We start from the raw sequence: 25471 nt of genomic DNA, 5'->3' as shown, positions 1-25471 counted from the left end.
ACCCAGTGTGGCTTTCAGCCGTCCTTCTCTTCCGACGACCTTCTCCTTCACCTCACTCATCTTCTTTCCGACCAGCTTAATTCCCGTCATTCCGCAATCTTCCTCTCCCTGGACTTTGAACGTGCTTATGACCACGTATGGCATTCTGGCCTCCTCTCCAAGCTTCAAACCTTCGCCCTTCCCATTAACTACGTCCGTCTGATCGGCTCCTTTCTCTCCCACCGTCCTTCCTACGTCACCATCCATAACACAGATTCCTACACCTTTTTTCCCTCTGCCGTTGTGCCCCAGGGCTCTGTCATCTCCCCCCTTCTGTACCTTTTGTATATGGCGGACATGCCGCCGCCGTCACCCCCCCCCCCGTCCACCTTCTCCAGTTTGCCGATGACACCGCCTTCCTTGCCCTTGCCCCCACCCTGCAGCACTCCGAACACCTTCTCCAGTCCCGTCTTGACCGGTTGCGACTTGGTGCAACCAGTGGTTGCTCAAAGTCAATCCCCCCAAAACCCAGGCTATCATTGTAGGCAAAACCACCCCTTCCTTCCGCCTCCTTGATTTCTACCTCACCATCTATGGCCGTCCTATCGCCCTCAACCCCACCCTTAAGTACCTTGGCGTCACCCTCGACCGTCGCCTCTCCTGGACCCCCCATCTCCGGACAATCCACGCCAAGGCACGCTCCCGACTCCGCCTCCTCAAGCTCCTTTCCGGCCGTACGTGTGGTCTGGACCCCTCCAACATAGTTCTGGACCCCTCCAACATACTCCACACCTATAAATCTCTCATCCGCCCTGTCCTTTGTTACGCCCATCTGGCCTGGATCTCCGCCCCCCTCTACCTTTTATAAATCCCTTCAAATCCTTGAACGCCATGCTCTGCGCCTCACCTATCACATCTGTCTCCCCTCCCCCACGCGGGTCCTGTACGATCTCATTCCGTTCCCCCACCTCCTCCTTTTCCTTTAAAGGATATGGATCCTGTACACCTCCCGTAAACTCGATCCTCCTCACCCGCTTGTGTCGCCCATCCTCTCCCACCGCTGGCCGCTGCCGATCCTGTATTCCCACGTCCCACCCGGTCTCCATCTCTCCACCCTCCTTATCCTCTCCCAAGGTGGCTTCCGCCAGCTCCCCCTTCCTGATGATGTCCTCCCCTCCATCTACTCCTCCTATCAACTCTGATCCTCCCACGCCACTTCCTGTGTCTTTTCCTTTAGGCACCCTCCTTCCCTTCTCTTTCCTTTTCCACCATTCCCCTTCCTCCAACCCTCTTCCCCCGGGCTTCCCCTCCCCCTTCCTCCCTCCCCCCTATCTCCCCTGCCCGTGGCATCTCTGCTCCCCCCTCTCCCTCTCCCACCCACCTCTCTTCCTCTCTTGGTAGGTCCCCGGACTCGTCCACGCTCAGTGAACATTCGCGCGCCGGAGATCAACGCCTCGTGTTTCTATGTGTGCCGTCGTTTGTGCTTAAGTTGTTCAGTGTTATTCGTTCTGTGCACCTACGTTCGCGAGTGCCAATTTTCGTGTATGTATGTGTCCAAGTGTCTGAACAACTTTTATGTTGGACTCTATACGCCCGTGAACGGCTCCATGTATTTTAAAAAGTGTTTGTCTCCGTTTATATGTCCACCATGTTTTTCTCTAATTGTCTTCATTTATCTCCTTTGTGTTTCTCTATGGCCAAAGAGCGGCGTAGTATGCTGCTGCTGGCCTGCCTGTGAACAGGTTTAAAAATAACAATAAAGAAAAAAACCTGCCCATCCATTTAGCAAAGTGTTGCAAACAGAAATCATGCTGTCGCTGGCTGTGAATTTTATGTCACTTGCGAACAGAAACCAGACTGTTGCCGTGTTTTTTAACTGTCTGTCTATTATTTTACCTGTCTGCTTCTTATGTATTTTATTAGCATCATCATACCTTTGTTCTATGTTTTACTTTCCACGATTTTCCGCCATGTTACCATTTAAGTCTCCGATTTTATCACCTGTTTTTATTATTTATTATCTTCATCTTTTTAAAACAAATTCTGTAGGCTGAAGAGCAATATACTAAGCTGCTGCCAGCCCGCTCACTTCGGGGGGAAGTCCACCTGCTGTTCTCGGTATAAGTAGTTTGTTTTTCAGTGTATATACGTTACTGTAAGGATCCCTCTATCTGTACGTATGTTATTTCAGAGTCTGAAGATGATCCTTAAGGATTGAAACCGATCACTCTGATTAAAACGAATTTACGATCAAGACTGTTCTTTAATTATATTTAATTAGTTTATATTTTCATCGTAAATGAAATCGAGAATGAAATGCGACGGTTCTTAATTGCAAAAATTGGCACACTTAATATTTGTAGATTACAGCGCCATCTACGACGAATAAGAAGCAATGGGTTTAGTAAACCGTACTTAGAATCGGAATATGCAACAAAAAGAGGGCGGGGATTCTCATTTTGAAAAAGCAATGTTAACCACGACGACGTGGAAGGGGTAGTTAGGAGGTGGCCAGTTGTAGCAGAATCAACGTCCGCTTCACTAATATTAACTTTTCACCTACAACTTTTTTTTTGTATGAAGGGTCGTTTTCGAGATATTTAGTGTCTCAATTAGAACAGTGGTTTCTTGAGAGGGCCCGAATGAAAAACGAGGGATCCTAGGACAATGGAACTGCACAAACATTTGTATGGATATGCAGAATAGAAATAACGAGTAAACAATTGAAAGAAACATTTTAATCTCCACATGAGATGGTAACATTTTGTCTAAGACATTTACATTGCAGGCTACAAACGTTGCTCAGTGTGACGACCATCTGCATCCACGGCTGCACGGGACGGCATTCGAGATACCGTTTCACAATGGCTCGCAGTACGTTTGGAACGGCGGACCATAGAATGTTCAAGTATCGTGGCGCAGCTCGTGCACTGTTTGAAGATGGCCCTTTGCGTCCATCATTCTCAGCCACCGAAAGAGTAACAACATGTGACGCAATTGGCCGTCGGCCTCTTCTCGAAGCAATTCTCAAATCGCCAGTTAATTTGAACATCTGAATCATGTTCTCCAATCACGGTGCGGGAAGAAGACGTCTCCGTATTCATTAATGCGTCTATACTCGTGAAGAGCAACAGCACTACTGTCGTTGTTTTGATAAAAACCACTTAACGAGTAAAACCCTCATCACCTTGTCCAAACCCATGTTGATTGTCTACAACTGATGCTTGCTTTTCAGCCCTATGTCGCCGTACCAGTACAGGCGCCCAGCGGCGTGTCACGAGATGAACACTACCAACAACGCAAATTCGGCAGCGGACAGGCTGAACACCATTCCCGTAAAGTTTGGTAACCGCATGCTAAATCGTTTTCCGTCAACTTTGCCCAAAGCAGCGAAAATTTAATTATAACCACCCACGAAACTACTGTTTTACTTGCATGGATATGGGGTCTGTTCTTTCGGACTTATCCATACAAGTATACAGTTCTGGCAACACCGGCCATGACCTTCTTCTGTGCGGATGCACACATATCCCCGAACTCTTACGGGACTTGGCGAGAATGTCTTCCACGAGTAATGAGTGTGTTGGGGTGGGACACTTCGGATGTAGTGTGTGAACATACAAGGTGAGAATGTGGGTCTCGCGGGAGGCGTGCGCGAGACAGTCCCTGCAGTCGCTTTATCTTCTGTGCCCTCAGTGGCTCAGATGGATGCAGGCACGGTAACTCAGGGTGTTCGGTCAGAGAGCTGTTTCGCCTCCGTAACAAAAAAACTGAGTGAAGGGATCAACAACCAACTTAAACGGATGTCATGTGACGTCCGCAACGACCAAACACAACGATCAATAACGAATAAAATAATAAAATAAATAAAAAGGTGGATAGAGCGTCGCAATGTAAGCAGGAGCTTCCGGGTTCGAGTCCCGGTCGGGGAACACATTTTCATCTGTCCCCGTTGATATATATCAACGCCCGTTAGCAGCTGCAGGTATTAATATAATTCTAATTCCTTTCTACCTTTTATTGTCTTTAACGGTTTTTTTTTTGTCATCAGTCTGCTGACTGGTTTGATGCGGCCCGCCACGAATTCCTTTCCTGTGCTAACCTCTTCATCTCAGAGCAGCACTTGCAACCTACGACCTCAATTATTTGCTTGACGTATTCATATCTCTGTCTTCCTCTACAGTTTTTGCCCTCCACAGCTCCCTCTAGTAGCATGGAAGTCGTTCCCTCATGTCTTAGCAGATGTCCTATCATCCTGTCTCTTCTCCTTATCAGTGTTTTCCACATATTCCTTTCCTCTCCGATTCTGCATAGAACCTCCTCATTCCTTACCTTATCAGTCCACCTAATTTTCAACATGGTTTTGGTTTAAGATCTTCATTAGTGTATCTGTATACAGCTCAAAAAAAGCATGAAACAGTCAGAAATTCACAGAGTGCAGTCATATGTGAGGCAGTTTAAGCCAGTACAAAAGTTTATGCTGTACATTGTAAGGGGCAGCCAAATGAAAACAATACAGGTGGAAAGAAGTAATTAAACTGCTTGTTATTTTAAAAGTAATATTCATAACCATTAATACATTTATACTACTGTGAGACAAGACGGTCAATCCCTTCTTGGAAAAACTTTTGCCATTGCCCAGGGAACCATAATTGCACCCAGACCTCACCTCATCCACCGAAGCAAATCGACGGCCGCAGATGCCTTCCTACATGGTTCCGAAAATACCGATATCACATGGGGAGTGATCGGCACTGTATGGGGGATGTGTAACAACTTCTGCAGTATACTCGAAGCAACCGTGGCAACATGAAAGTGGGCATTATCCTACAATGGTATGAAGCCCACTGTGAGTTAATTGTAGCGCCGTGTTCGTTAAGGTCAATGACCAGCGGGCTCACGCAGTCAAATGGTTCAAATGGCTCTGAGCACTATGGGACTCAACTGCTGTGGTCATAAGTCCCCTAGAACTTAGAACTACTTAAACCTAACTAACCTAAAGACAACACAAAACACCCAGCCATCACGAGGCAGAGGAAATCCCTGACCCCGGCGGGAATCGAACCCGGGAACCCGGGCGTGGGAAGCGAGAACGCTACTGCTCACGCAGTCAAAGACAAAGGTCGTCATGATTTTCCCGGAGCTTGAGCGCCTTTTAAATTCGACTAGGGCCTCTACGCTGCAGAAGTTTCGCTGGCCAGCCCTTACACATCCTCCATAGAATTCCAATTCAGTCCCGCTCCCCCCCCCCCTGCCCCCCCTGCCCCCCCCCCCTGCCCCCCCCCAGGCGGTTTCCATATATTATGTGCCCTAAAGAAAGACATTCGTGGTCGACGATTTCCTTCGCTTCGTTGTTCACGCCCGTTATGTACTCTACCAGGCCGGGCAACAAAACTAAATACCAACAACATCAGATCATTCTTGTGGCCGTCCTCACGTGTCACGGAGAGCTGCGACTCTAATAATTTACATACTTGCCGATATATCCGTAGGCAACCGAAAACATTTTTCCTTGAAGACATTGACCATCCTGTCTCATTGTGGGATAAATGTATTAATACTTATGGCGATTACTTTTGAAATGCCAAACAGTTTACTTACTTTATCTTTATAAACCACAACCACTACAATAAGGTAAAATGTCCATGGACTGAGATTAACAGGCGAACCTGCCGTGGATACTGACAGAAATCAAGCACTCCAGTGGTGAGAGGCAAGGGGACTCACCGAGGGGCGTGACTGCCCATTATATTTACATATATTGTCGTGTAATATCATTATGACAGCGTTATTAATACTGCCCCATTGGAACTGCTGGGCATCAAAAGATCAGGCATCCTTTCTCAAGAGGTGGTGGGCCAGATACGAAAGCGCACTGATCATCACCTAACTGTAAACAACTCAAAGGAAAATCAGCCGCTGATGGGTGATGTAAAAAAAGAATCAAAGCAGAGAAATCGCTAGTATTGCTTCATGCTGTCAAAGCAGAAAATCGCTAAAACATGTTACCTAAAAAACCTACCCTAGGCATAAAAACACGATTAATATATAGTATAAAAGTACATTCAACTGTGTAAGAGCATAACGAAAAAAGAAAATTAGTAACGTCTCAGAGCCAATAATGTAAAAGTATATGATATGTAATAATATAAATTTTACATATAATTGTACTCAATGAAAATATGAACAGTTATTTCCCTTTCTTTTAACGTTTACATTTATCCTGTTTTAATCTGCAGAGTCAATTTCCTTATGAAACATGTTTTGGTAAACTTTAATAGTGAATTTGTGAAGCAACACATGCTGTACCTTTGCTTTGGTTGGTTCTTCATAATACACATCCACTCGTTTACATTTAGCTGATGATCAGGTATAAGTGCACTTTCACATCGGACGTCGTACCACTTGTGTAACGATACCTGTCTGTTCTTTTGATGTCCCGATGGCACTGTGTTGCCAACACTACCGAGTTGATATAGCATAACATTGTATATAAGTAAAATATCAGCTTTAGTATTATATTATGCCACCTGATTTACACTGCCTAGTGAATACAGTGAAGCACAGAAGAGACATACTCGGATGTCAGTGTAGTCTCTCACTCGTACACACCATCTGCAAGTATCTAAATTATTAGAATCACAGTTCTCCATGACAGGTAGCACAGCCACCAGAGTGCACTGGTGTTATTGGTATTTAGTTTTGTTGCCAGGCCTGGTAGAGTACATAATGGGCGTGAACAACGGCAGGTGCTGACTGATTTCTGTGAAAGACATTCAATGGCCACGTACTCGTCTGAGACAGCGCTGTCATCAGTCGACAGAGTGTGTTCGATCGGCTGATCCAGTCGAACTATATCCATATTTGTGGGTCTTTGGGTTGTTACAGTTGTGTGATGTTGGACTGCATGGAGACTTCAGTGCAGTGATATTTTTGGTCTAGGGTTCGGCTGTCTACGAGGGAGGACTGTAATATTGTGCACGAAGCACATAATAACCCATTCATATGTGCGCCTGCCATCCGAGAACAGTCCGCCCCTGGTAGCTGAGTGGTCAGCGCGACGGAATGTCATACCTAACGGCCATGGTTCGATTCCCGGCTGGGTCGGAGATTTTCTTCGCTCAGGGACTGGGTCTTGTGTTGTCCAAGGCCTGGCGCAAGTCGCCGAAGTGGCGTCAACTCGAAAGGCTTGCACCAGGTCAACAGTTCATAATTTCATCCATATCGACGCGCAATTCGCCGAAGTGGCGTCAACTCGAAAGGCTTGCACCAGGCGAACAGTCTGAAACGTCCCCTATTGATAAATTACACCTGACAAATTTCAAAACTCCGCCATCTCTCTCCCCACATCCACCACTGCTGGCGGCTCACCTCCAACTGTGCAACGCTACGCGCTGTTCACAGCCAGCTGCCTAACACTACAATGGCGAGTATTACAACAATGCAAAGCAGCCACAGACTGCACACGGCACAGCCAGTGATTTTCATACTGAGGTGGCGTTACCAATAAAAAAACCTAAACAGCCTACTTACAAGTCTACCCGACGAGAGGCCCTAGCCACATGGCATCTCCATTTCCAGCGGAGAACAAATAATGGTCCTCCTGCAACAATCTATGTCATTCGACATCACTGATCTGTGTAGGCTGCCGTTAACATCACAACCCAAACGGTTCATTGTTGAATGATGTTGTGACAAGAAAACCTGGACTGCTGATGGACGGCACCGCATTCTGTTCAGCGAATCGTAGTTCTCCACTACCCCAGATGACTCTAGTCGTCGAGTATGGTGGCGAACTTGGGAAAGGTCCCAGTCTTCCAATGTTTTGGAGAGACATGTGGAAAACTCGCTGATATGATGTTAGGCACGGCTGGTAGTGATTGAGGAAACACTGGTAGCACAATAATACGTCACGGACATCCTCCATTCTCATGTGTTAGCTCATTTGCGTCAGGACAATGTTCTTCGACAAATGGCAAGTGTCCCTATATACTGCGTGTGCGATGTTGAGGAACTCCAATTGCCAACAGGATCCCGAGATATGTCCCCGACAGAACATGTATAGGACGGGCTGGGACCTCAGCTTCTCACCATTGCTAGTGTCGATGATATCATGGAACAATTTCAACAGTAAAATATCAAATCGAAAACACCTTCAGCCGTCTATATTTCAAATTTTATTTTCCTTAAGTAACCAGTTTCGGCGTCGAGTAGAGAGAATCCAACCTCATGTGCAATCAAAACAGGGGTCAGCATTCAATAACTGGTATCCGTAGACTACTTTTTAACAATACGACGAACGTTGTTAAAAAAGTAATCTACGGATATTAGTTACTAAATGCAGGCATCTACTTCGATTGCACATGTCATTGAATTCGACCTACACATCGGTCTGGGGGCATGAAGAGGGCCCAGTGAAACGCAAAAGCTGTTCGCCTAAGTAAAATAAAATTTGAAGCATAGACGGCTGAATGTGTTTTTGATTTGACGCATTATATTGAACAGCCGAATTCCGTGAGTCATCCAGTATAGAGATGGACATACAGAGAATTTCAACAGTTGTGCGCCAGCGTGTCACATGAGACGATACAATGACTTTATCATACCTTTTCCAAATGAATAAGTACATGCATCTAGAGGGGTTGCAAAGTCATAGTGATAAATGGGTTCATACTGAGAAGTTCTTTGTAAATTCGACTTTATTACAAAATCAAGTGTCAGTCACATACCCTCTCTAACTGAAGCTTCATTTTCTCCTCCTCCTCTTCTGGGTGTTTAACTGATTTTGTCAGGCATTGTATGAGTTTCTGGTTGTTTCATGTTTTTTTGCTACATACGAGACTCTTGTTATTAATCGAACCAGGTACAAACAATGAAGGACACATTGACAGCTGCACACCACCCTCGTCGTTAAGTACTTAACAATCGCCTTCAAAAATTGATTAATCTTGTATTATGGACTCTTGAGACAGAAACGCACTTTTGTGATCTTCTTCCTTTCCTAAAAATCAAATTTCAAACTCGAATAATAAGAGCACACTGTCAACAGATGAGGCGAGATACTGTCAGAAAAATGTTACGTTTGTACTTAGAGTCCCATCCTTATAAAATTCTGGTGTTTCTTGACTCGCCAATGTTTCCCAAAGGCAATGGTGAAGGTTACTGGCCCATCGTGGACTACCGAGCACTTATCTTGTATGTAGCTTTGATGCATGTGACTTTGCCTGATTTTCGCACGTGCTTTACTTGGTTTGCTGTAGCTCGTTATTTCATTATGTTGATTCTGAATCAAACGTAACACCGGATACCTCTAGCTGAAGAATCTAGTACTATGACTGCTTTCTGCATTGACTGGAACTTCTTTGAGTTGAATAGAGTTTCCTTCATGTTATCAACTGTCACGTCCTGTCACGTCCTGTCACGTTTGCTAGACTGCATTTTGGGTGAACTGAAGTTTCGTTGTGCCTATGTTTACAGAAATATTACTTGTGAGTCTATCCAACATTTTACATAGGTACTCCATTTTCAAGAGGCGGAATTAAACGTCAAACCTACGAGTTTAATTTATCCAGTTTCAAGATTTCCTTCCTGAATCATCAAGTTTCAATGGCGTTAGAATTGAAATCAGAGCAGCAAGGACATTTACAATTTTCCACCGCGTCGGCATAAGAAGGAAGCTGAACCGTTTATCAGAATTGTGAACATTTTCAGGAAGTTCGCTCCCTGGATTGTGAACATTTTCAGGAAGTTCGCTCCACACTTCGCTCAACTAGCCACTCCCTTAAATCAAGTTAGTTGTAAGCTAGAGCCGTTTTTGTGATCGGCGCCAGCAGTCAGCTTCTGATCCACTGAAGCGGGCTATGAGTAATGCCCCCGTGCTAGCCATTCCAAATTTTGAGAGTCAGTTTATTCTCTAGACAGAGCGCACCAATTCAGGAATCCGCCATACTATTACAAGTACTTGATGGAGCTGACCGGGTATGCTTTAAAGGCTTTCTCGAAGGCGGAAGTTACATCCACTGTAAACGAGTTGGAAGCGTTGGCAGTTTTATTTGCCTCCCAGAAATTTGAGTTCATTTGGGAGCATAGATATTTCTAATTAGAAACTGGCAATCAAGCGCTAAGCTGGGTGCTTCTAAGCTCCGTAAAATTGTAAGGCTAGCACACTGCGTGGTTCGGATTTCAGCTTTACGATTTGTCGTAAAGCACATTAAGAGTTCTGACAATCAGCTGGCCGATACACTGAATTGTATGTTTAATGGGGATCCGGAATCCCTTTGAGGTCATGCAGTCAGACGATAGTCATCAATATACTGCAGGTATATTAACCAACATCCCAACACTTTTATGGGATTTAGTGGAGCAGCAGGAATGGAAGCACGCAGTCTTGAGTATTAAGTATCAGCTCGCTAGTGGGAAGCACGTAGATGGGTATCATTTCAACAAATGTCGTCTACGTTATCACATGCGCTACGCTGGGAAATTAAGCATTTGTCTCCCCGAAAAGTTATTTTGTCGGTATTTAAATATTTCTGTCATCCCTTGTAGATAGTGATTTAGGTACTTCTAACAAGGGAACCTCCCCATCGCACCCCCCTCAGATTTAGTTATAAGTTGGCACAGTGGATAGGCCTTGAGAAACTGAACACAGATCAATCGAGAGAACAGGAAGAAGTTGTGTGGAACTACGAAAAAATAACCAAAATATACAAACTGAGTAGCCCATGTGCAAGATAGGCAACATCAAGGCTAATTCAGAATTAGGAGCGCCGTGGTCCCGTGGTTAGCGTGAGCAGCTGCAGAGCAAGAGGTCCTTGGTTCAAGTCTTCCCTCTAGTGAAAAATTTAATTTTTTTTCAGTTCATGTGACAAACTCTTATGTTTTTATCACTTTTTTGGGAGTGATTATCACATCCACAAGAAAACCGAAATCGGGTAAGGTAGAAGAATCTTTTTACCCATTCGCCAAGTGTACAAGTTAGGTGGGTCGACAACATATTCCTGTCATGTGACGCACATGCCGTCACCAGTGTCGTATAGAATATATCAGACACGTTTTCCTGTGGAGGAATCGGTTGACCTATGACCTTGCGATCAAATGTTTTCGGTTCCCATTGGAGAGCCACGTCTTTTCGTTTACTAATCGCACGGTTTACCGTTGCGATCGCAAAACACAATCACTAAACTTATTACAGTGAACAGAGACGTTAATGAACGAACGGACAGATCATAACTTTGCGAAAATAAAGAAATTAAAATTTTGAATGAAGAGAAGATTTGAACCAAGGACCTCTCGTTCCGCATCTGCTCACGTTAACCACGGGACCACTGCGCTGCTGAGCTGCCGTCAGCCTTGATGTTGCCTATGTCACGCATGGACTACTCAGTTCGTATATTTTGCTTATTTTTTCATAGTTCCACACAACTTCTTCCTGTTTTCTCGATTGATCTGTGTTCAGTTTTTCAAGGCCTATCCAGTGTGCCAACTTATATCTAAATCTGAGGGGGGTGCGATGGGGAGGTTCCCTTGTAAGACAATTTTGAAGATTAAAGAATGCCTTGCGTGGCGATCCCCTAGTTTAGATATTAGAAAGTTGGAAAATCAATGTCAGGAATGACAGTCTGGCAAGCCCAGTCTCAATTTTAGTTGTTGTTGCACTCTAGTTAGGGAGAGAAGCCATGGGTGTGTCTGACGATCATTTAGGGCCATCCATGCACTTAGTGTGGTAATAAGTATTTGTTTGTTGTAATGAGTGCTTTCAACCGATCTGTGTGTCATGTCCCAAGTAGGGATGGAAGTATGCGTGTGACAATCCAGCCTTTTGAAGAAAATATTTTCTTACTTTGCCTTTCCAATGCATTAGTCAACGATAATGTGCCTACCTTCATATCTAGAGAACTTATGAAATTCTGTTTTGGTAGTGCCATACCACATATCACCACCAACTCATCCTACCCTCAACTGTCTTTTCAGAATGTGTTAATCCAAACCTTAAAGTAGTGATGAACGCACTCTTAGCCAGCAACAGAATAACTGGGATAAATCCATCATGTGGTTTCATTTTGCTTTCAGTTCTAAGGCGCTTGAGGCGTCTAACACCACTCATGCAAAATTAATGCTTGCATACCCAATTATGTCTCTGATATCTAATCTTTGGTCCATCAGTTACCAGCTATCAGAGGAAATTGGTGTTCACACCATTAAAACTTTTTGGATAAGACTATTAATAATACTTGTTTTGCACACATGCTAGGGTCCAGCAGCTATAACGACCATAAGCGGACCTATGTCGCTAAGGACTTGGGATTTTGTGAAGAATTTTTAGGCCTTGTGTAGGAGCTATGATAGCTTTTGTTTGGAGAATGACAGTTTCTAAATATGCACGCCCCAGTTAATCTCCTAGTTAAAAACTTAGCTACCGGTAAACTCCAAAGGGCTCATCTCAGTCAGGCCAAGGTTGATGGTCCTTCTAATAACTATGAGGCCAGCGGATTTTAACAAAAAATACGAGCATTGCACTCAAGATGATTATCCCCCTCCCCCTACCTCAAGTTTGACTTCAATTAAAGTGCGATGTAACTTCTTTGCCGATCGCTAGGCAACCATCCCTTTAGATCCTCGTCAGGTGGCAGGTGCTATTTCTGTAGCACTGACCTAAAGGCGGCGTCGATGAGCTCTGTCTCAGTCGTTCAACAGCTACAGCTGGAGGATGGCACTCAGGTGGGACGTGCGCGCTAGTGCCATTGCTGGCACTGAGTATTATTCTGAGCAAGTGGATGGTGCCGTTCTGTCAGCTAATATGCCCAAGAAGCCAGCTGCTCGAAATAGGTAGATGGTGTACCTGGAACTGCTATTTATAACTACAGAATTCACGGGAAAAATAGAATTACTGAATCGTAACTATTGGCGCCCTTTGGACACGCTTGATAAGCACAGTAGTGTGTATACTGTAGGAACATTTGGAGTTATCAGCTGGGTCACAGGGCCTATTATGTTATATCCTTCAGGTTTAATTAAATTTTATTTAAAATTTGTAGTGGTGGCCAAGCTACATTGATAAAGATTTCTGTCTCTTTATGGTAGAATAATTTTGGTTCAGCGAGTCTGTGTTTAAGTTTTTAATTTGCCAGTACTCTTGCGGCTATTAAGTGTGTTTAATTTGGACGTTGCTGTGTAAATGGTATTTATGTTTTCCCTTACGCCACCACCCTGAGACACTTCTATTTTGCCTAAGAGTTTAAGTAATAATTGCATGATTTAGCTAACCTTGTATTTTATGATTGCCCATTCCTTCTTTTTATTTACTGTTCTCAAATGTGTGTTGATTACTAATGTATTCTTTTTCCATGATACATGTGATAACGACGATGGCCTAAGAAGCTGACACCCGGTTTATTAACGAACTATTAAATAAATATTATTGTGGAACATTAATCTTTGAATTCAAGTTACGTCCCAAAAATATTTTTTTACATTTAATTAGCTTCAAGTTATTTGAAATTCCGACTGAAAGTCTTACAAACCTTAGTTGTTAAATATTTTTTCTATGTTCTTCCATTGAACTGGAACTTTTAAATTTCTAGATAAGTTCTGCATGGAAGAGCAAAGGCGGCCACAGATGAGGTACCATGAAGTAACGCTATGAGCTGACGCTTAGGAAGCACTAAGTTGGTCCTATTGCCTTTTGCTGCCACACCGAACGTTTTCCGACAGTCTGGGCCGTGACATTCATCATTCTCTGCTGGATGAGAGTTGCTGACCCAGGCTCACGTGTAAAAATATGTTCTTTATTATCAAATTGCATAGCTACATGGGAAATGATACAGGAAGCACTAAGTTGGTCCTATTGCCTTTTGCTGCCACACCGAACGTTTTCCGACAGTCTGGGCCGTGACATTCATCATTCTCTGCTGGATGAGAGTTGCTGACCCAGGCTCACGTGTAAAAATATGTTCTTTATTATCATATTGCATAGCTACATGGGAAATGATACACTGTTGCCATAGACTACTTAATACGAACGTCTGTAGCGCCTTGCAGATAGGTTTTCAACGAGTTTCAAATTCATATTTAATTTAGTTAAGGAAACATTCAAAACTGACAAAAACTAGTGTACACTGATATGAAACATCCTGACAGATTAAAATTGTGTATCTGATTGGGGACTGGACGCTAAGACATTTGCTCTTCACGGGCAAGTGCTCTACCTATTGAGCCACCTAAGCCAACACCTTCCAACATACAGGGCTCTCCATCAAGACGACCAGGCTACGTAACATAATTTCCGGTAGGCCGTTTATGGGTGAACAGAACCTGCTACAATTAGCGCTAGCGCTGCTAGTTGCCAGAGCTGGATTTAATGGCCGTACCAACAATGCAACTAAAGCCACCTATTGAACGAGTTGTTCATTTCATTTAATACATGAAACACTGCAAGAAAGGGAATCGACGGTTACAATATTCTGTGAAAAATCTGCACTGTATAATACCTTGGTTAATTTCAGTGGATTTATCTCCACAAGCAATTCGGAATAAAGCGTCTATGTTGGCTAACCTACCTAGTAAACAAAATTTTGGTTACCGTTGACGTTGATTTCAGAATACGAATATACTGTTTGATCGTGAGGCTTGATCTACCGAAATAAATCAGTTTTTAATTCTGAGGTTTCGATGTAATCATTCGAAATGGTGTACAAGTGTTGTGTGCCACGTTGCAGAGCAAATTATGGGAATGAACCACGAGTAGCGACGCTTTCTTTTCCTAAAAGCACATAACTCCAGCAGAAAGAGACAGCTGAAGTACACCATAAAAATTTTGTTTTCAATTCAGTTAGACTGTCTCATTGTATGTGTGCTTTAATATAGAAAGAATGAGCAACTTATCAACAACGTGGTTTCGGTTGCATGATGGCTTTATACAGTAGTCATACAATAAAGGCTTTCACAATCGGATGTTTCAGCTGCATAGAATGCTTCCGGGTTGTATGGCCGTGGTCCATACAGTAGAGCAAGTACACTGTATACACTATTGAATCACTGACAGACTGTGATTTACTTATGCAGGATAATTTTTAGTCTTATAACTTGAAATACTGAGTCAGTATTAACTTATTTGTTCTGAAAGTAATCGACTCTAATTTCATGTTTGTGCTAGTGGCATCATTTCCCTTGGGCCTTGTCATATGTAGCTTATAAAAGTTTTCCTCATTACTTCAAGGTTTGCGAACTCCATTTATCTGAGGACCTCATTCTGAGACATAGTGAATATTTCTACAGTTCCACAGTGAAGTAATATTCTGTTCCTCTCCAGAAACCTCGCATTCAACCAGGAGCCATAACATCGATTCTGTCTAACTGTCTGAAGTACTTTTCGTCAGCTTGTTGTTCTAGGGAAAGTGGAGATGAGAGAAGGGAGGGTCTGCAAAACAGAAACAAGGAAATAGCTATTGCAGCCAGTGTAGCAACTCATGACTAGTATAAACAGAAAAGAGGTTTCGTGGACTTTAATGGCATTCGTAAGTGCGTAGAGGGGGTCAAGTTTCCAAAGATTGAGATATTGTGAAGTCAGATAGTACCATTAGATTCGTTCTAATAGAAATAACAAATATTGTTTCACTCTTATGTTCTTTTCTGGTGAATGCAGTCCAGAGTATACACAGTTATATGTTGGTAAAAGTGTATTCACAAAACTTGGTACAAGGAAGTTCCTAGGAGTATATAACATTTAAATGAGTTAATTGACATTATTGATGACATGGAGAACTTCACCAGAAAGAACAATGATAGTGTGGTGTCACCGCCAGACACCACACTTGCTAGGTGGTAGCCTTTCAATCGGCCGCGGTCCGTTAGTATACGTCGGACCCGCGTGTCGCCACTGTCAGTGATTGCAGACCGAGCGCCGCCACACGGCAGGTCTAGAGAGGCTTACTAGCACTCGCCCCAGTTGTACAGCCGACTTTGCTAGGAAAGGTTCACTGACAAATACGCTCTCATTTGCCGAGACGATAGTTAGCGTAGCCTTCAGCTACGTCATTTGCTACGACCTAGCAAGGCACCATTACCAGTTAGTATTGAAATTATAAAACCTGTACCGTCAAGAGCGATGTACACCAATTATGGATTAAAGTTAAGTATTCCAAGAACTACGTTCTTTTCTTGTTAGACTCAACTCCTTTAACTGTTCCAGACCTCACGCCAGTCTGCGTGTAATTAAACGCGTGCATTTCGGCCTCCTCTAGCAACACGGTGTTGGCTCTTCTGCCAACACAGCACATGGCGATGAGTCTAAAAAGAGTCTAAAAAGGGTCTTCTTCCTTATGCTTGCTTAAATTTCATTGTGTCATGGCTTCGCCACAATTTCCAGATGTACTGTCCGAATTTTAGCGCTTGCAGAATCAGCAGACGCAGGCCTTATTGGATGCTCTTGGACAGCTCGTCCAGGGTCAACGTGCGATGCAAAATGATGCGGAGCCGCCGCTTCACCGCTACCGCAGCCACACAACGCAGTTGCACCACCTTTTCGTCCTTTTGATGCGGCACTGGAAAGCTGGACGGAGTGGTCACGCCAATTTGGATTCCATCTCGCCGCCTACAGAATTCAAGGTAACGAGCGGCAGCCTTTCTTATTAGCATGCGTCGGCATATCCACGTACCGAGTGATAGTCAAATTATTTCCCTGACGCGACGTAGCAACTCTGTCCTACGAAGACATTTTGTCGGCATTAGATGCATATTTCAAAGAATCTGTCAATGTAGTTGCAAAAAGGTATACTTTCTTTCGTACCAAACGTACGGCTGGTCAGACTAATCGGGAGTGGGTTGCAACTTTGCAAGGCCTTACTAGGGATTGTGCTTTTGAGTGTGAATGTGGACTCCCTTATTCAGATACTATGGAGCGTGATGCAATTGCACAGAACGTTTCTGATGTTCGTATAAGGGAACAGATTTTGAAACTAGTCAATCCCTCCCTTCAACAAGTGATGGACATATTGGATCGGCAGGACACACTTGACTTTGCTCAGGAATCATTTGAAACTTCGCCAGCTGTGTGTCACATTAACCTGTCCGCCGGGCGAGCTGCCTGAAACAGTAAACAGCCCTCGCGCCCGTCCGCGCAGCTGCCGCCAAGCCCTCCGATACGTGTGCCGTGCCAGCAAGCAAATGCAGTGCTAAAATCATGCCCGCGGTGTGCTACTAGACATTCACGTGAGAATTGCCCGTCACGCCAAGCTATTTGCTTTTTCTGTAATAAAAAAGGACATGTTCAAAGTGTTAGCCAGAAAAAGCTTAGATTGGACGCTACCTACCATTCCAGGCCCTTTGGTTCGCGCCGGAATCGATCTACGAATACTCGGGCTCGTGAGCCTTCGCCCATGGACATTCATGTAGTTCATTCCAATCCGCCCAGTGCCACTCTCTCTAACGGTGACTGTGTTTGTCCCACAAAAAGTGTGCGTAGACATCGACGGAAATCACGTCACGTCGCAAGTGATTCTGTACCAGTATCAGTTCACGGTGCACGAGACAGTCGCTCTTGTCGTCAGCAGGACAATAAACTTTTTGTAGACTTGGACATTCATGGCCACGTGATTCCATTCCAGCTCGATACCGGAGCTGCAGTTTCACTAATCAATCACGGCACGTACCAACAGCTGGCCAAACCTCCGTTGCGTGCCGCGAATGTTAAGTTAAATAGTTATTCAGGACAAGCAATCCCTGTGTTAGGACAGTGCAGCCTTCTTGCAACATACAAGGGACAAACAAAACTTGTGTCATTGTACGTCCTTCGTTCTTCTTCTGCAGTGAACTTGTTTGATTTAGATTTGTTTCAGTTGTTTAACTTGTCTATAGTCAATCAGGTCCTATCAGTGAACCAGACTTTGCTTTCAGACAGTGTTTCTCGTCTATGTGAAGAAGCAGACATTTTTGCACCGGGCCTTGGTTGCGCTAAGAACTATGAAGCACATTTGGAACTAAAAGTAAACGCGCAACCGAAATTTTTCAGAGCGCGCAATGTTCCCCATGCATTGCGTGATGCGGTCGCAAAAACATTACACGATTTGGAATCACAAGGTGTGATTGAACGTGTGCAGGCTTCTCTCTGGGCCTCACCCTTAGTAATTTTGCCAAAACCTTCCAGAAAATTGAGACTTCGTGTGGACTTCAAAGCTACGGTGAATCCACAACTAGTGATTGCAACTTTTCCTTTACCCCACCCGGAAGATCTTTTTGACAAACTGTGCCCGGGTAAATATTTTTCGAAGTTGGACCTAGCAGATGCTTACTTGCAAATACCAGTGGACGACGAATCCCAGCGCGTCTTGGTGGTTAACACGCATCTTGGTTTGTATTGATTCAAAAGACTGCCATTCGGGTGTGCATCCGCCCCTGCATTGTTTCAGCAATATTTACAAACTGTTTGTGCATCGGTCCCTACTGCAGCAAACTATCTGGACGATATTGTGATCCCCAGAAAGACGGAAGAAGAACATTTAGCCAATCTCCGAACATTATTTCAGGTCTTGCGACAAACTGGTCTTCGCTTGCGGAAGGACAAATGTGTGTTTTTTGCTCGTGACTTACCCTATCTGGGACATGTAATCAATGCCCATGGCATACATCCCAGTCCAGAACACCTCCGTACCATACAAGACTTGCCTTCGCCGCAGAATTTGAAGCAGCTACAGAGTGTGCTGGGAAAAATGAATTACTATAAGAAATATGTGCGCAACGCCTCTTCCATTTCAGCTCCGCTTCATCGCTTACGCCGTAAAGATGTTCCGTTCGTCTGGACGACGGAATGCGAACGCGCCTTTCGCCAGTTGAAATCGGCGTTGCTTTCCACTACTTGCCTTACGCCATTCGATCCCCAGAAACCCCTTTTGTTGATGGTAGATGCACCGGATTTCGGGATCGGTGCTGTGCTTGTGCACAAAGATGGATCGCATGATCGCCCTATTGCCTTTGCGTCCAAATTGCTCTCGTCTCCGCAAAGAAATTATTCACAGCTCGAGAAAGAAGCCTTGGCTCTCGTTTTTGGTGTTACAAAGTTTCATAATTTCTTGTATGGTCGTCACTTTACCATCATCACAGACCACAAACCTTTGACATCGCTTTTTCATCCGAACAAGCCTGTACCTCCACGTACAGCGCAGAAATTCATTCGTTGGTCTATTTTCCTCTCGCAGTACCGCTACGATATTTTGTATCGGTCCACTGCTAAGCACGGAAACGCCGATGCGTTGTCCCTTTTGCCTGTTGCTGAGGATAGAGCATTCGATTCTTCCGAACTTGCTTGCATGTTCATTGACTCGGAAACCGATGACGTGGTCGAATAATTTCCGATTGATTTTCGTCGTGTAGCTACAGCCACAGCTGCAGACCCTGTCCTTGCTACCGTTCTGCGTTTTGTTGCTACGCAATGGCCCTTGTCAAAGTTGCGGATCGGGGATCCGTTGGTTCGCCGATTTTTTGCACACAAGGAGAGATTTTTTGTACGACGGGGTGTTTTGCTGTTGCGTTCTGATAATGATCGGTCCAGGGTCGTGGTCCCACGTTCGTTACAGTCCTCTGTTTTACGGCTTCTCCACCAAGGACATTGGGGTATAGTGCGAACGAAACAACTTGCTCGTCAGCACTGTACTTGGTTCGGAATCGATGCTGCGATTACGAATATGTGCTCTTCTTGCATGGCGTGTGCCGAACAACAATCCGCACCACCACGGAAATTCTTTGCATGGCCAAACGCCACTTCCCCTTGACAACGTTTACACATCGATTTTGCTGGTCCATTCTGGAATGCTCGATGGTTGGTTGTGGTAGATTCATTCTGTAATTTTCCTTTTGTTGTCAGGCTGTCTTCCACGACGTCATCTGCCACCATCCAAGAGTTATCTGCTATCTTTTGCATAGAAGGTCTTCCACAAAGTATTGTTTCCGACAATTGCCCACAATTCATGTCCGCAGAATTTCAGTCATTCTGCAAGGCCACTGGTATTCAACATCTGACATCCGCGCCGTTTTCGCCTCAGTCGAACGGTGCCGCTGAACGATTGGTCCGGACTTTCAAGTCACAGATGTTGAAGCTGAAAGAGTCGCATTCTCGGGAGGACGCGTTATTGCTCTTTTTGTCCTCGTATCGCTCTCAGCCCCGAGATGGTCGCTCGCCGGCTGAGTTGCTCCACGGTCGTCCTCATCGAACCTTGATGTGTTTGCGGCATCCGCCGGATCAGGTCCCTGTGCAGCGGCAGCCACCTGCTTTTGCTCCAGGCGACGTTGTATACTATCGCAACTATCGCGGTTCACGGCGTTGGCTCGCAGGGCGCATTCTTCGCTGCCTCGGCCGCGCTATGTATCTGGTTTTGAGGGCCTCTGGTGAGATGAGTCGGCATCTCAATCAGCTGCGCCTCTGTCGTCGCACGGGTTCTGCCGCTCCCCGTCTGCTTTCAGCAACGGTGCAGTCAGGTCAGCGCGCTGGTGACCCATCTACTGGCTCGCCTCATCCCCGGGTGTTACCGCCGCTGCCTTCCATTTTGCCCCATGGCGACGCGCCGCCGCCGCCGCCTGTTCTCCCGCCGGCGACGCCCGCAGTGGACGCGTCGCTGCAAATGCCGGGCGCCTCCCTGGGTCACGCGCCGCCGATCGCTTCCCGTGACCAGCTGTCCTCCGACATGGAACTCTTGCCCGCTCCGGACCAGATGTCGTCTTCGCCCGTCGGGTGCACCGCCCCGATGGAGCTCGACCCTTCGGCCCCTCCTTTCTCTCTAGGGGCGCATACACCGCATGTTGGTGTGCACCCTGGACTAGGTTTTCAGGCGTTTCCTAGCTCCCCTCGGACCGAATGGCCGGGTGCGGGTGGCACAGCCTCGCCTGTTTTTAGGCGCCCCACCTCGTCGCATACGTCAACATGGGGTCCTCCCCACGGCGGGCGGAAGCCTTATAACACAACCGTGCGCCGATTTGCGGGGGAGGAATGTGGTGTCACCGCCAGACACCACACTTGCTAGGTGGTAGCCTTCAAATCGGCCGCGGTCCGTTAGTATACGTCGGACCCGCGTGTCGCCACTGTCAGTGATTGCAGACCGAGCGCCGCCACACGGCAGGTCTAGAGAGACTTACTAGCACTCGCCCCAGTTGTACAGCCGACTTTGCTAGGAAAGGTTCACTGACAAATACGCTCTCATTTGCCGAGACGATAGTTAGCATAGCCTTCAGCTACGTCATTTGCTACGACCTAGCAAGGCGCCATTACCAGTTAATATTGAAATTATAAAACCTGTACCGTCAAGAGCGATGTACACCAATTATGGATTAAAGTTAAGTATTCCAAGAACTACGTTCTTTTCTTGTTAGACTCAACTCCTTTAACTGTTCCAGACCTCACGCCATTCTGCGTGTAATTAAACGCGTGCATTTCGGCCTCCTCTAGCAACAACACGGTGTTGGCTCTTCTGCCAACACAGCAGATAGTTCAGTAGCAAACTACTTGCTACTCATAACCAAATACCTGAAAAATATGGACTTTTTTATGAGATTGAAAATAGCAAAATTCATTTTTTATGTGAGCGATTGAATGCAATGGCTGTCCAAAAGAACCAGTACAGATACTTGTCAGATTCTATTATGTTTTGTAGTATTTTAATTTCAACATCACCACATGCTTACAAGCTTATTAGAAGCACACAAATAACTTGTATTACCCTATTCTAATACACTGCATAAGATTTGTTCATATTTTCAAAGAAACCCAGCAGCTGAGCAGCTAGGTGGCAATTTTCTGTTGTATACAAAACAGAAGTTTCAGTTTCTTTGTGAATTAGATCATGTTCTTTCATTAATGGCTGACGAAATTCACTTGGAACCTGATTTCGATTTCACGGGAGGTAACCTTTTGGGTGCTGCAATCAGTTCTAAAAATGTAGCATCTAATGCTCAGATTTTTATGATAGAAAGTCTTCTTTCTTCATATAAAGTTGTAGTTCAGAACCTTCCCAGTCAGAAACATAAATGGCGAAGAACTCTTCAGTCTAATTAAGAAAATAGTTTATGGACTACATGCCATTGGTTTTAAGGTAGTACGTGTTGTTAGTGACAACAATTAAATTAACAGACAGGCACTGCCACTCATTGCTTCACTCTTTGCTTCACTTCAATTGTTTAGCAACACCCTTGTGATGACTCTCAACCCTTTTTTTATGTTTCAGATTCTGTTCACGTATTAAAATTTGTCTGATCCTGTGACTCTTCAAGCTTTCCCGGCGGATGTGTTGTAAATAGTCTTCACGGGTTTGCCGCCGGATCACGTTGTGCAAAGTCCGTAATATTTCCTCGGAACAACTGTCCGACATCTTCAGGTGGTTCAGCCTTGCTCGTGGCTAGGTACCCAGCCACGAGCAAGGTTTAACCACCTAGGTACCTAGCCACGAGCAAGGTTGAACCACCTGAAGGTACATAGCCACGAGCAATATTGAACCACCTAGGTACCTAGCCACGAGCAAGGTTGAACCACCTAGGTACCTAGCCACGAGCAAGGTTGAACCACCTAGGTACCTAGCCACCAGCAAGGTTGAACCACCTGAAGATGTCAGACAGATGCTCCGAGGAAATATTACGGACTTTGCACAATGTCATCCGGCGGCAAACCCGTGAAGACTATTTACAAAAAAAGATCCTGTTCAGATAATACAGTACACCCGTTTGAAACTGTTTCAGAAAGTACACAACTGTTTACCGTAAGGTTCTCTGGAGTTAAAATGCTACATGACGTAGAGTGTACAAAGATAATAAAATCTGTGAACAAATTTAATTTAAAGTCTCTCTATCCACCAACCTGGAGCGACAAAATGTCAAACTGTGTGCTTAGTATTTTTAATGAGATGACTGTCCAAGGTTGGTCAGCCTTGGGGAACATCATCTCATAGAAAGTTTTGAGAGCAATGTTAAATTCATTAAATTACTTTGTACACTGGGGAACATTTTAAATGTTAGCTCACCTGGTAGAGATCTCGGTTTCAAGGATGCACTGCGGGAAACCACTCTCCAGGAGAATGGATGAAAATATCAGATATTTTGAAAGATTTTTATCGTCGCAGGATATATGGAAATATTGTCCTGATCATACATTTCGATTATCCAATTACACAAATTTGGCTCTATCACATACCATTCATGCTGTTCTAGAAAATACAAAGTATTGCACTGTACACACTCCAATACGCAAACGAGTTATAGGATACTATGTAGATGAGTCTCAAAAATGAGATCGACAGAAAGTGCAAAATGGCTAAGCAGGGATGGCTAGAGGACAAATGTAAGGATGTAGAGGCTTGTCTCACTAGGGGTAAAATAGATACTGCCTACACGAAAATTAAAGAGACCTTTGGAGAGAAGAGAACCACTTGTATGAATATCAAGAGCTCAGATGGCAACCCAGTTCTAAGCAAAGAAGGGAAGGCAGAAAGGTGAAAGGAGTATAAAGAGGGTTTATACAAGGGCGATGTACTTGAGGACAGTATTGTGGAAATGGAAGAGGATGTAGATGAAGATGAAATGGGAGATAAGATACTGCGTGAAGAGTTTGACAGAGCACTGAAAGACCTGAGTCGAAACAAGGCCCCGGGAGTAGACAACATTCCATTAGAACTACTGATGGCCTTGGGAGAGCCAGTCATGACAAAACTCTACCATCTGGTGAGCAAGATGTATGAGACAGGCGAAATACCCACAGACTTCAAGAATAATATAATAATTCCAATACCAAAGAAAGCAGGTGTTGACAGATGTGAAAATTACCGAACTATCAGTTTAATAAGCCACAGCTGCAAAATACTAACGCGAATTCTTTACAGACGAATGGAAAAACTGGTAGAAGCCGACCTCGGGGAAGATCAGTTTGGATTCCGTAGAAATGTTGGAACACGTGAGGCAATACTAACCTTACGACTTATCTTAGAAGAAAGATTAAGAAAAGGCAAACCTACGTTTATAGCATTTGTAGACTTAGAGAAAGCTTTTGACAACGTTAACTGGAATACTCTCTTTCAAATTCTGAAGGTGGCAGGGGTAAAATACAGGGAGCGAAAGGCTATTTACAATTTGTACAGAAACCAGATGGCAGTTATAAGAGTCGAGGGGCATGAAAGGGAAGCAGTGGTTGGGAAAGGAGTGAGACAGGGTTGTAGCCTCTCCCCGATGTTATTCAATCTGTATATTGAGCAAGCAGTAAAGGAAACAAAAGAAAAATTCGGAGTAGGTATTAAAATTCATGGAAAAGAAGTAAAAACTTTGAGGTTCGCCGATGACATTGTAATTCTGTCAGAGACAGCAAAGGACTTAGAAGAGCAGTTGAACGGAATGGACAGTGTCTTGAAAGGAGGATATAAGATGAACATCAACAAAAGCAAAACGAGGATAATGGAATGTAGTCAAATTAAATCGGGTGATGCTGAGGGGATTAGATTAGGAAATGAGACACTTAAAGTAGTAAAGGAGTTTTGCTATTTAGGGAGTAAAATAACTGATGATGGTCGAAGTAGAGAGGATATAAAATGTAGACTGGCAATGGCAAGGAAATCGTTTCTGAAGAAGAGAAATTTGTTAACATAGAGTATAGATTTAAGTGTCAGGAAGTCGTTTCTGAAAGTATTTGTATGGAGTGTAGCCATGTATGGAAGTGAAACATGGACGATAACCAGTTTGGACAAGAAGAGAATAGAAGCTTTCGAAATGAGGTGCTACAGAAGAATGCTGAAGATAAGGAGGGTAGATCACGTAACTAATGAGGAGGTATTGAATATGATTGGGGAGAAGAGAAGTTTGTGGCACAACTTGACTAGAAGAACGGATCGGTTGGTAGGACATGTTTTGAGGCATCAAGGGATCACAAATTTAGCATTGGAGGGCAGCGTGGAGGGTAAAAATCGTAGATGGAGACCAAGAGATCAATACACTAAGCAGATTCAGAAGGATGTAGGTTGCAGTAGGTACTGGCAGATGAAGAAGCTTGCACAGGATAGAGTAGCATGGAGAGCTGCATCAAACCAGTCTCAGGACTGAAGACCACAACAACAACAACAACATGTAGATGATCACAACTTCTACACATTCCCTTCACAAAATATCGGTTCACAAATAGTTCTCCAATAAATATTGACAGTTAACTAGCTGAATCAACTACTTGAATTTTACATGTTGACAGGAAAGGTTCAGACAGATGCTCTAGAAGCAAGATTTGGAAAAATCGAACAATGGCAGGATCTCAATATTTGGTATCTTTGAGACAGGTAGTTGAAATTGAATCCTAGCTAAGAATGCAGAACCTGCTATCCTTGAAACTTTCATCATCTGCTATTGGAGAAGTTGGCATACATTAAAAAGAGAAAATGGCTCTGAGCACTATGGTACTTAAATTCTGTGGTCATCAGTCTCCTGGAACTTAGAACTACTTAAACCTAACTAACCTAAGGACGTCACACACATCCATACCTGAGGC

Source organism: Schistocerca nitens, chromosome 8 (assembly GCF_023898315.1).
Source record: "Schistocerca nitens isolate TAMUIC-IGC-003100 chromosome 8, iqSchNite1.1, whole genome shotgun sequence".
In the NCBI taxonomy this organism is placed as follows: Eukaryota; Metazoa; Arthropoda; class Insecta; order Orthoptera; family Acrididae; genus Schistocerca; species Schistocerca nitens.
This window is presented reverse-complemented; position numbering follows the sequence as displayed.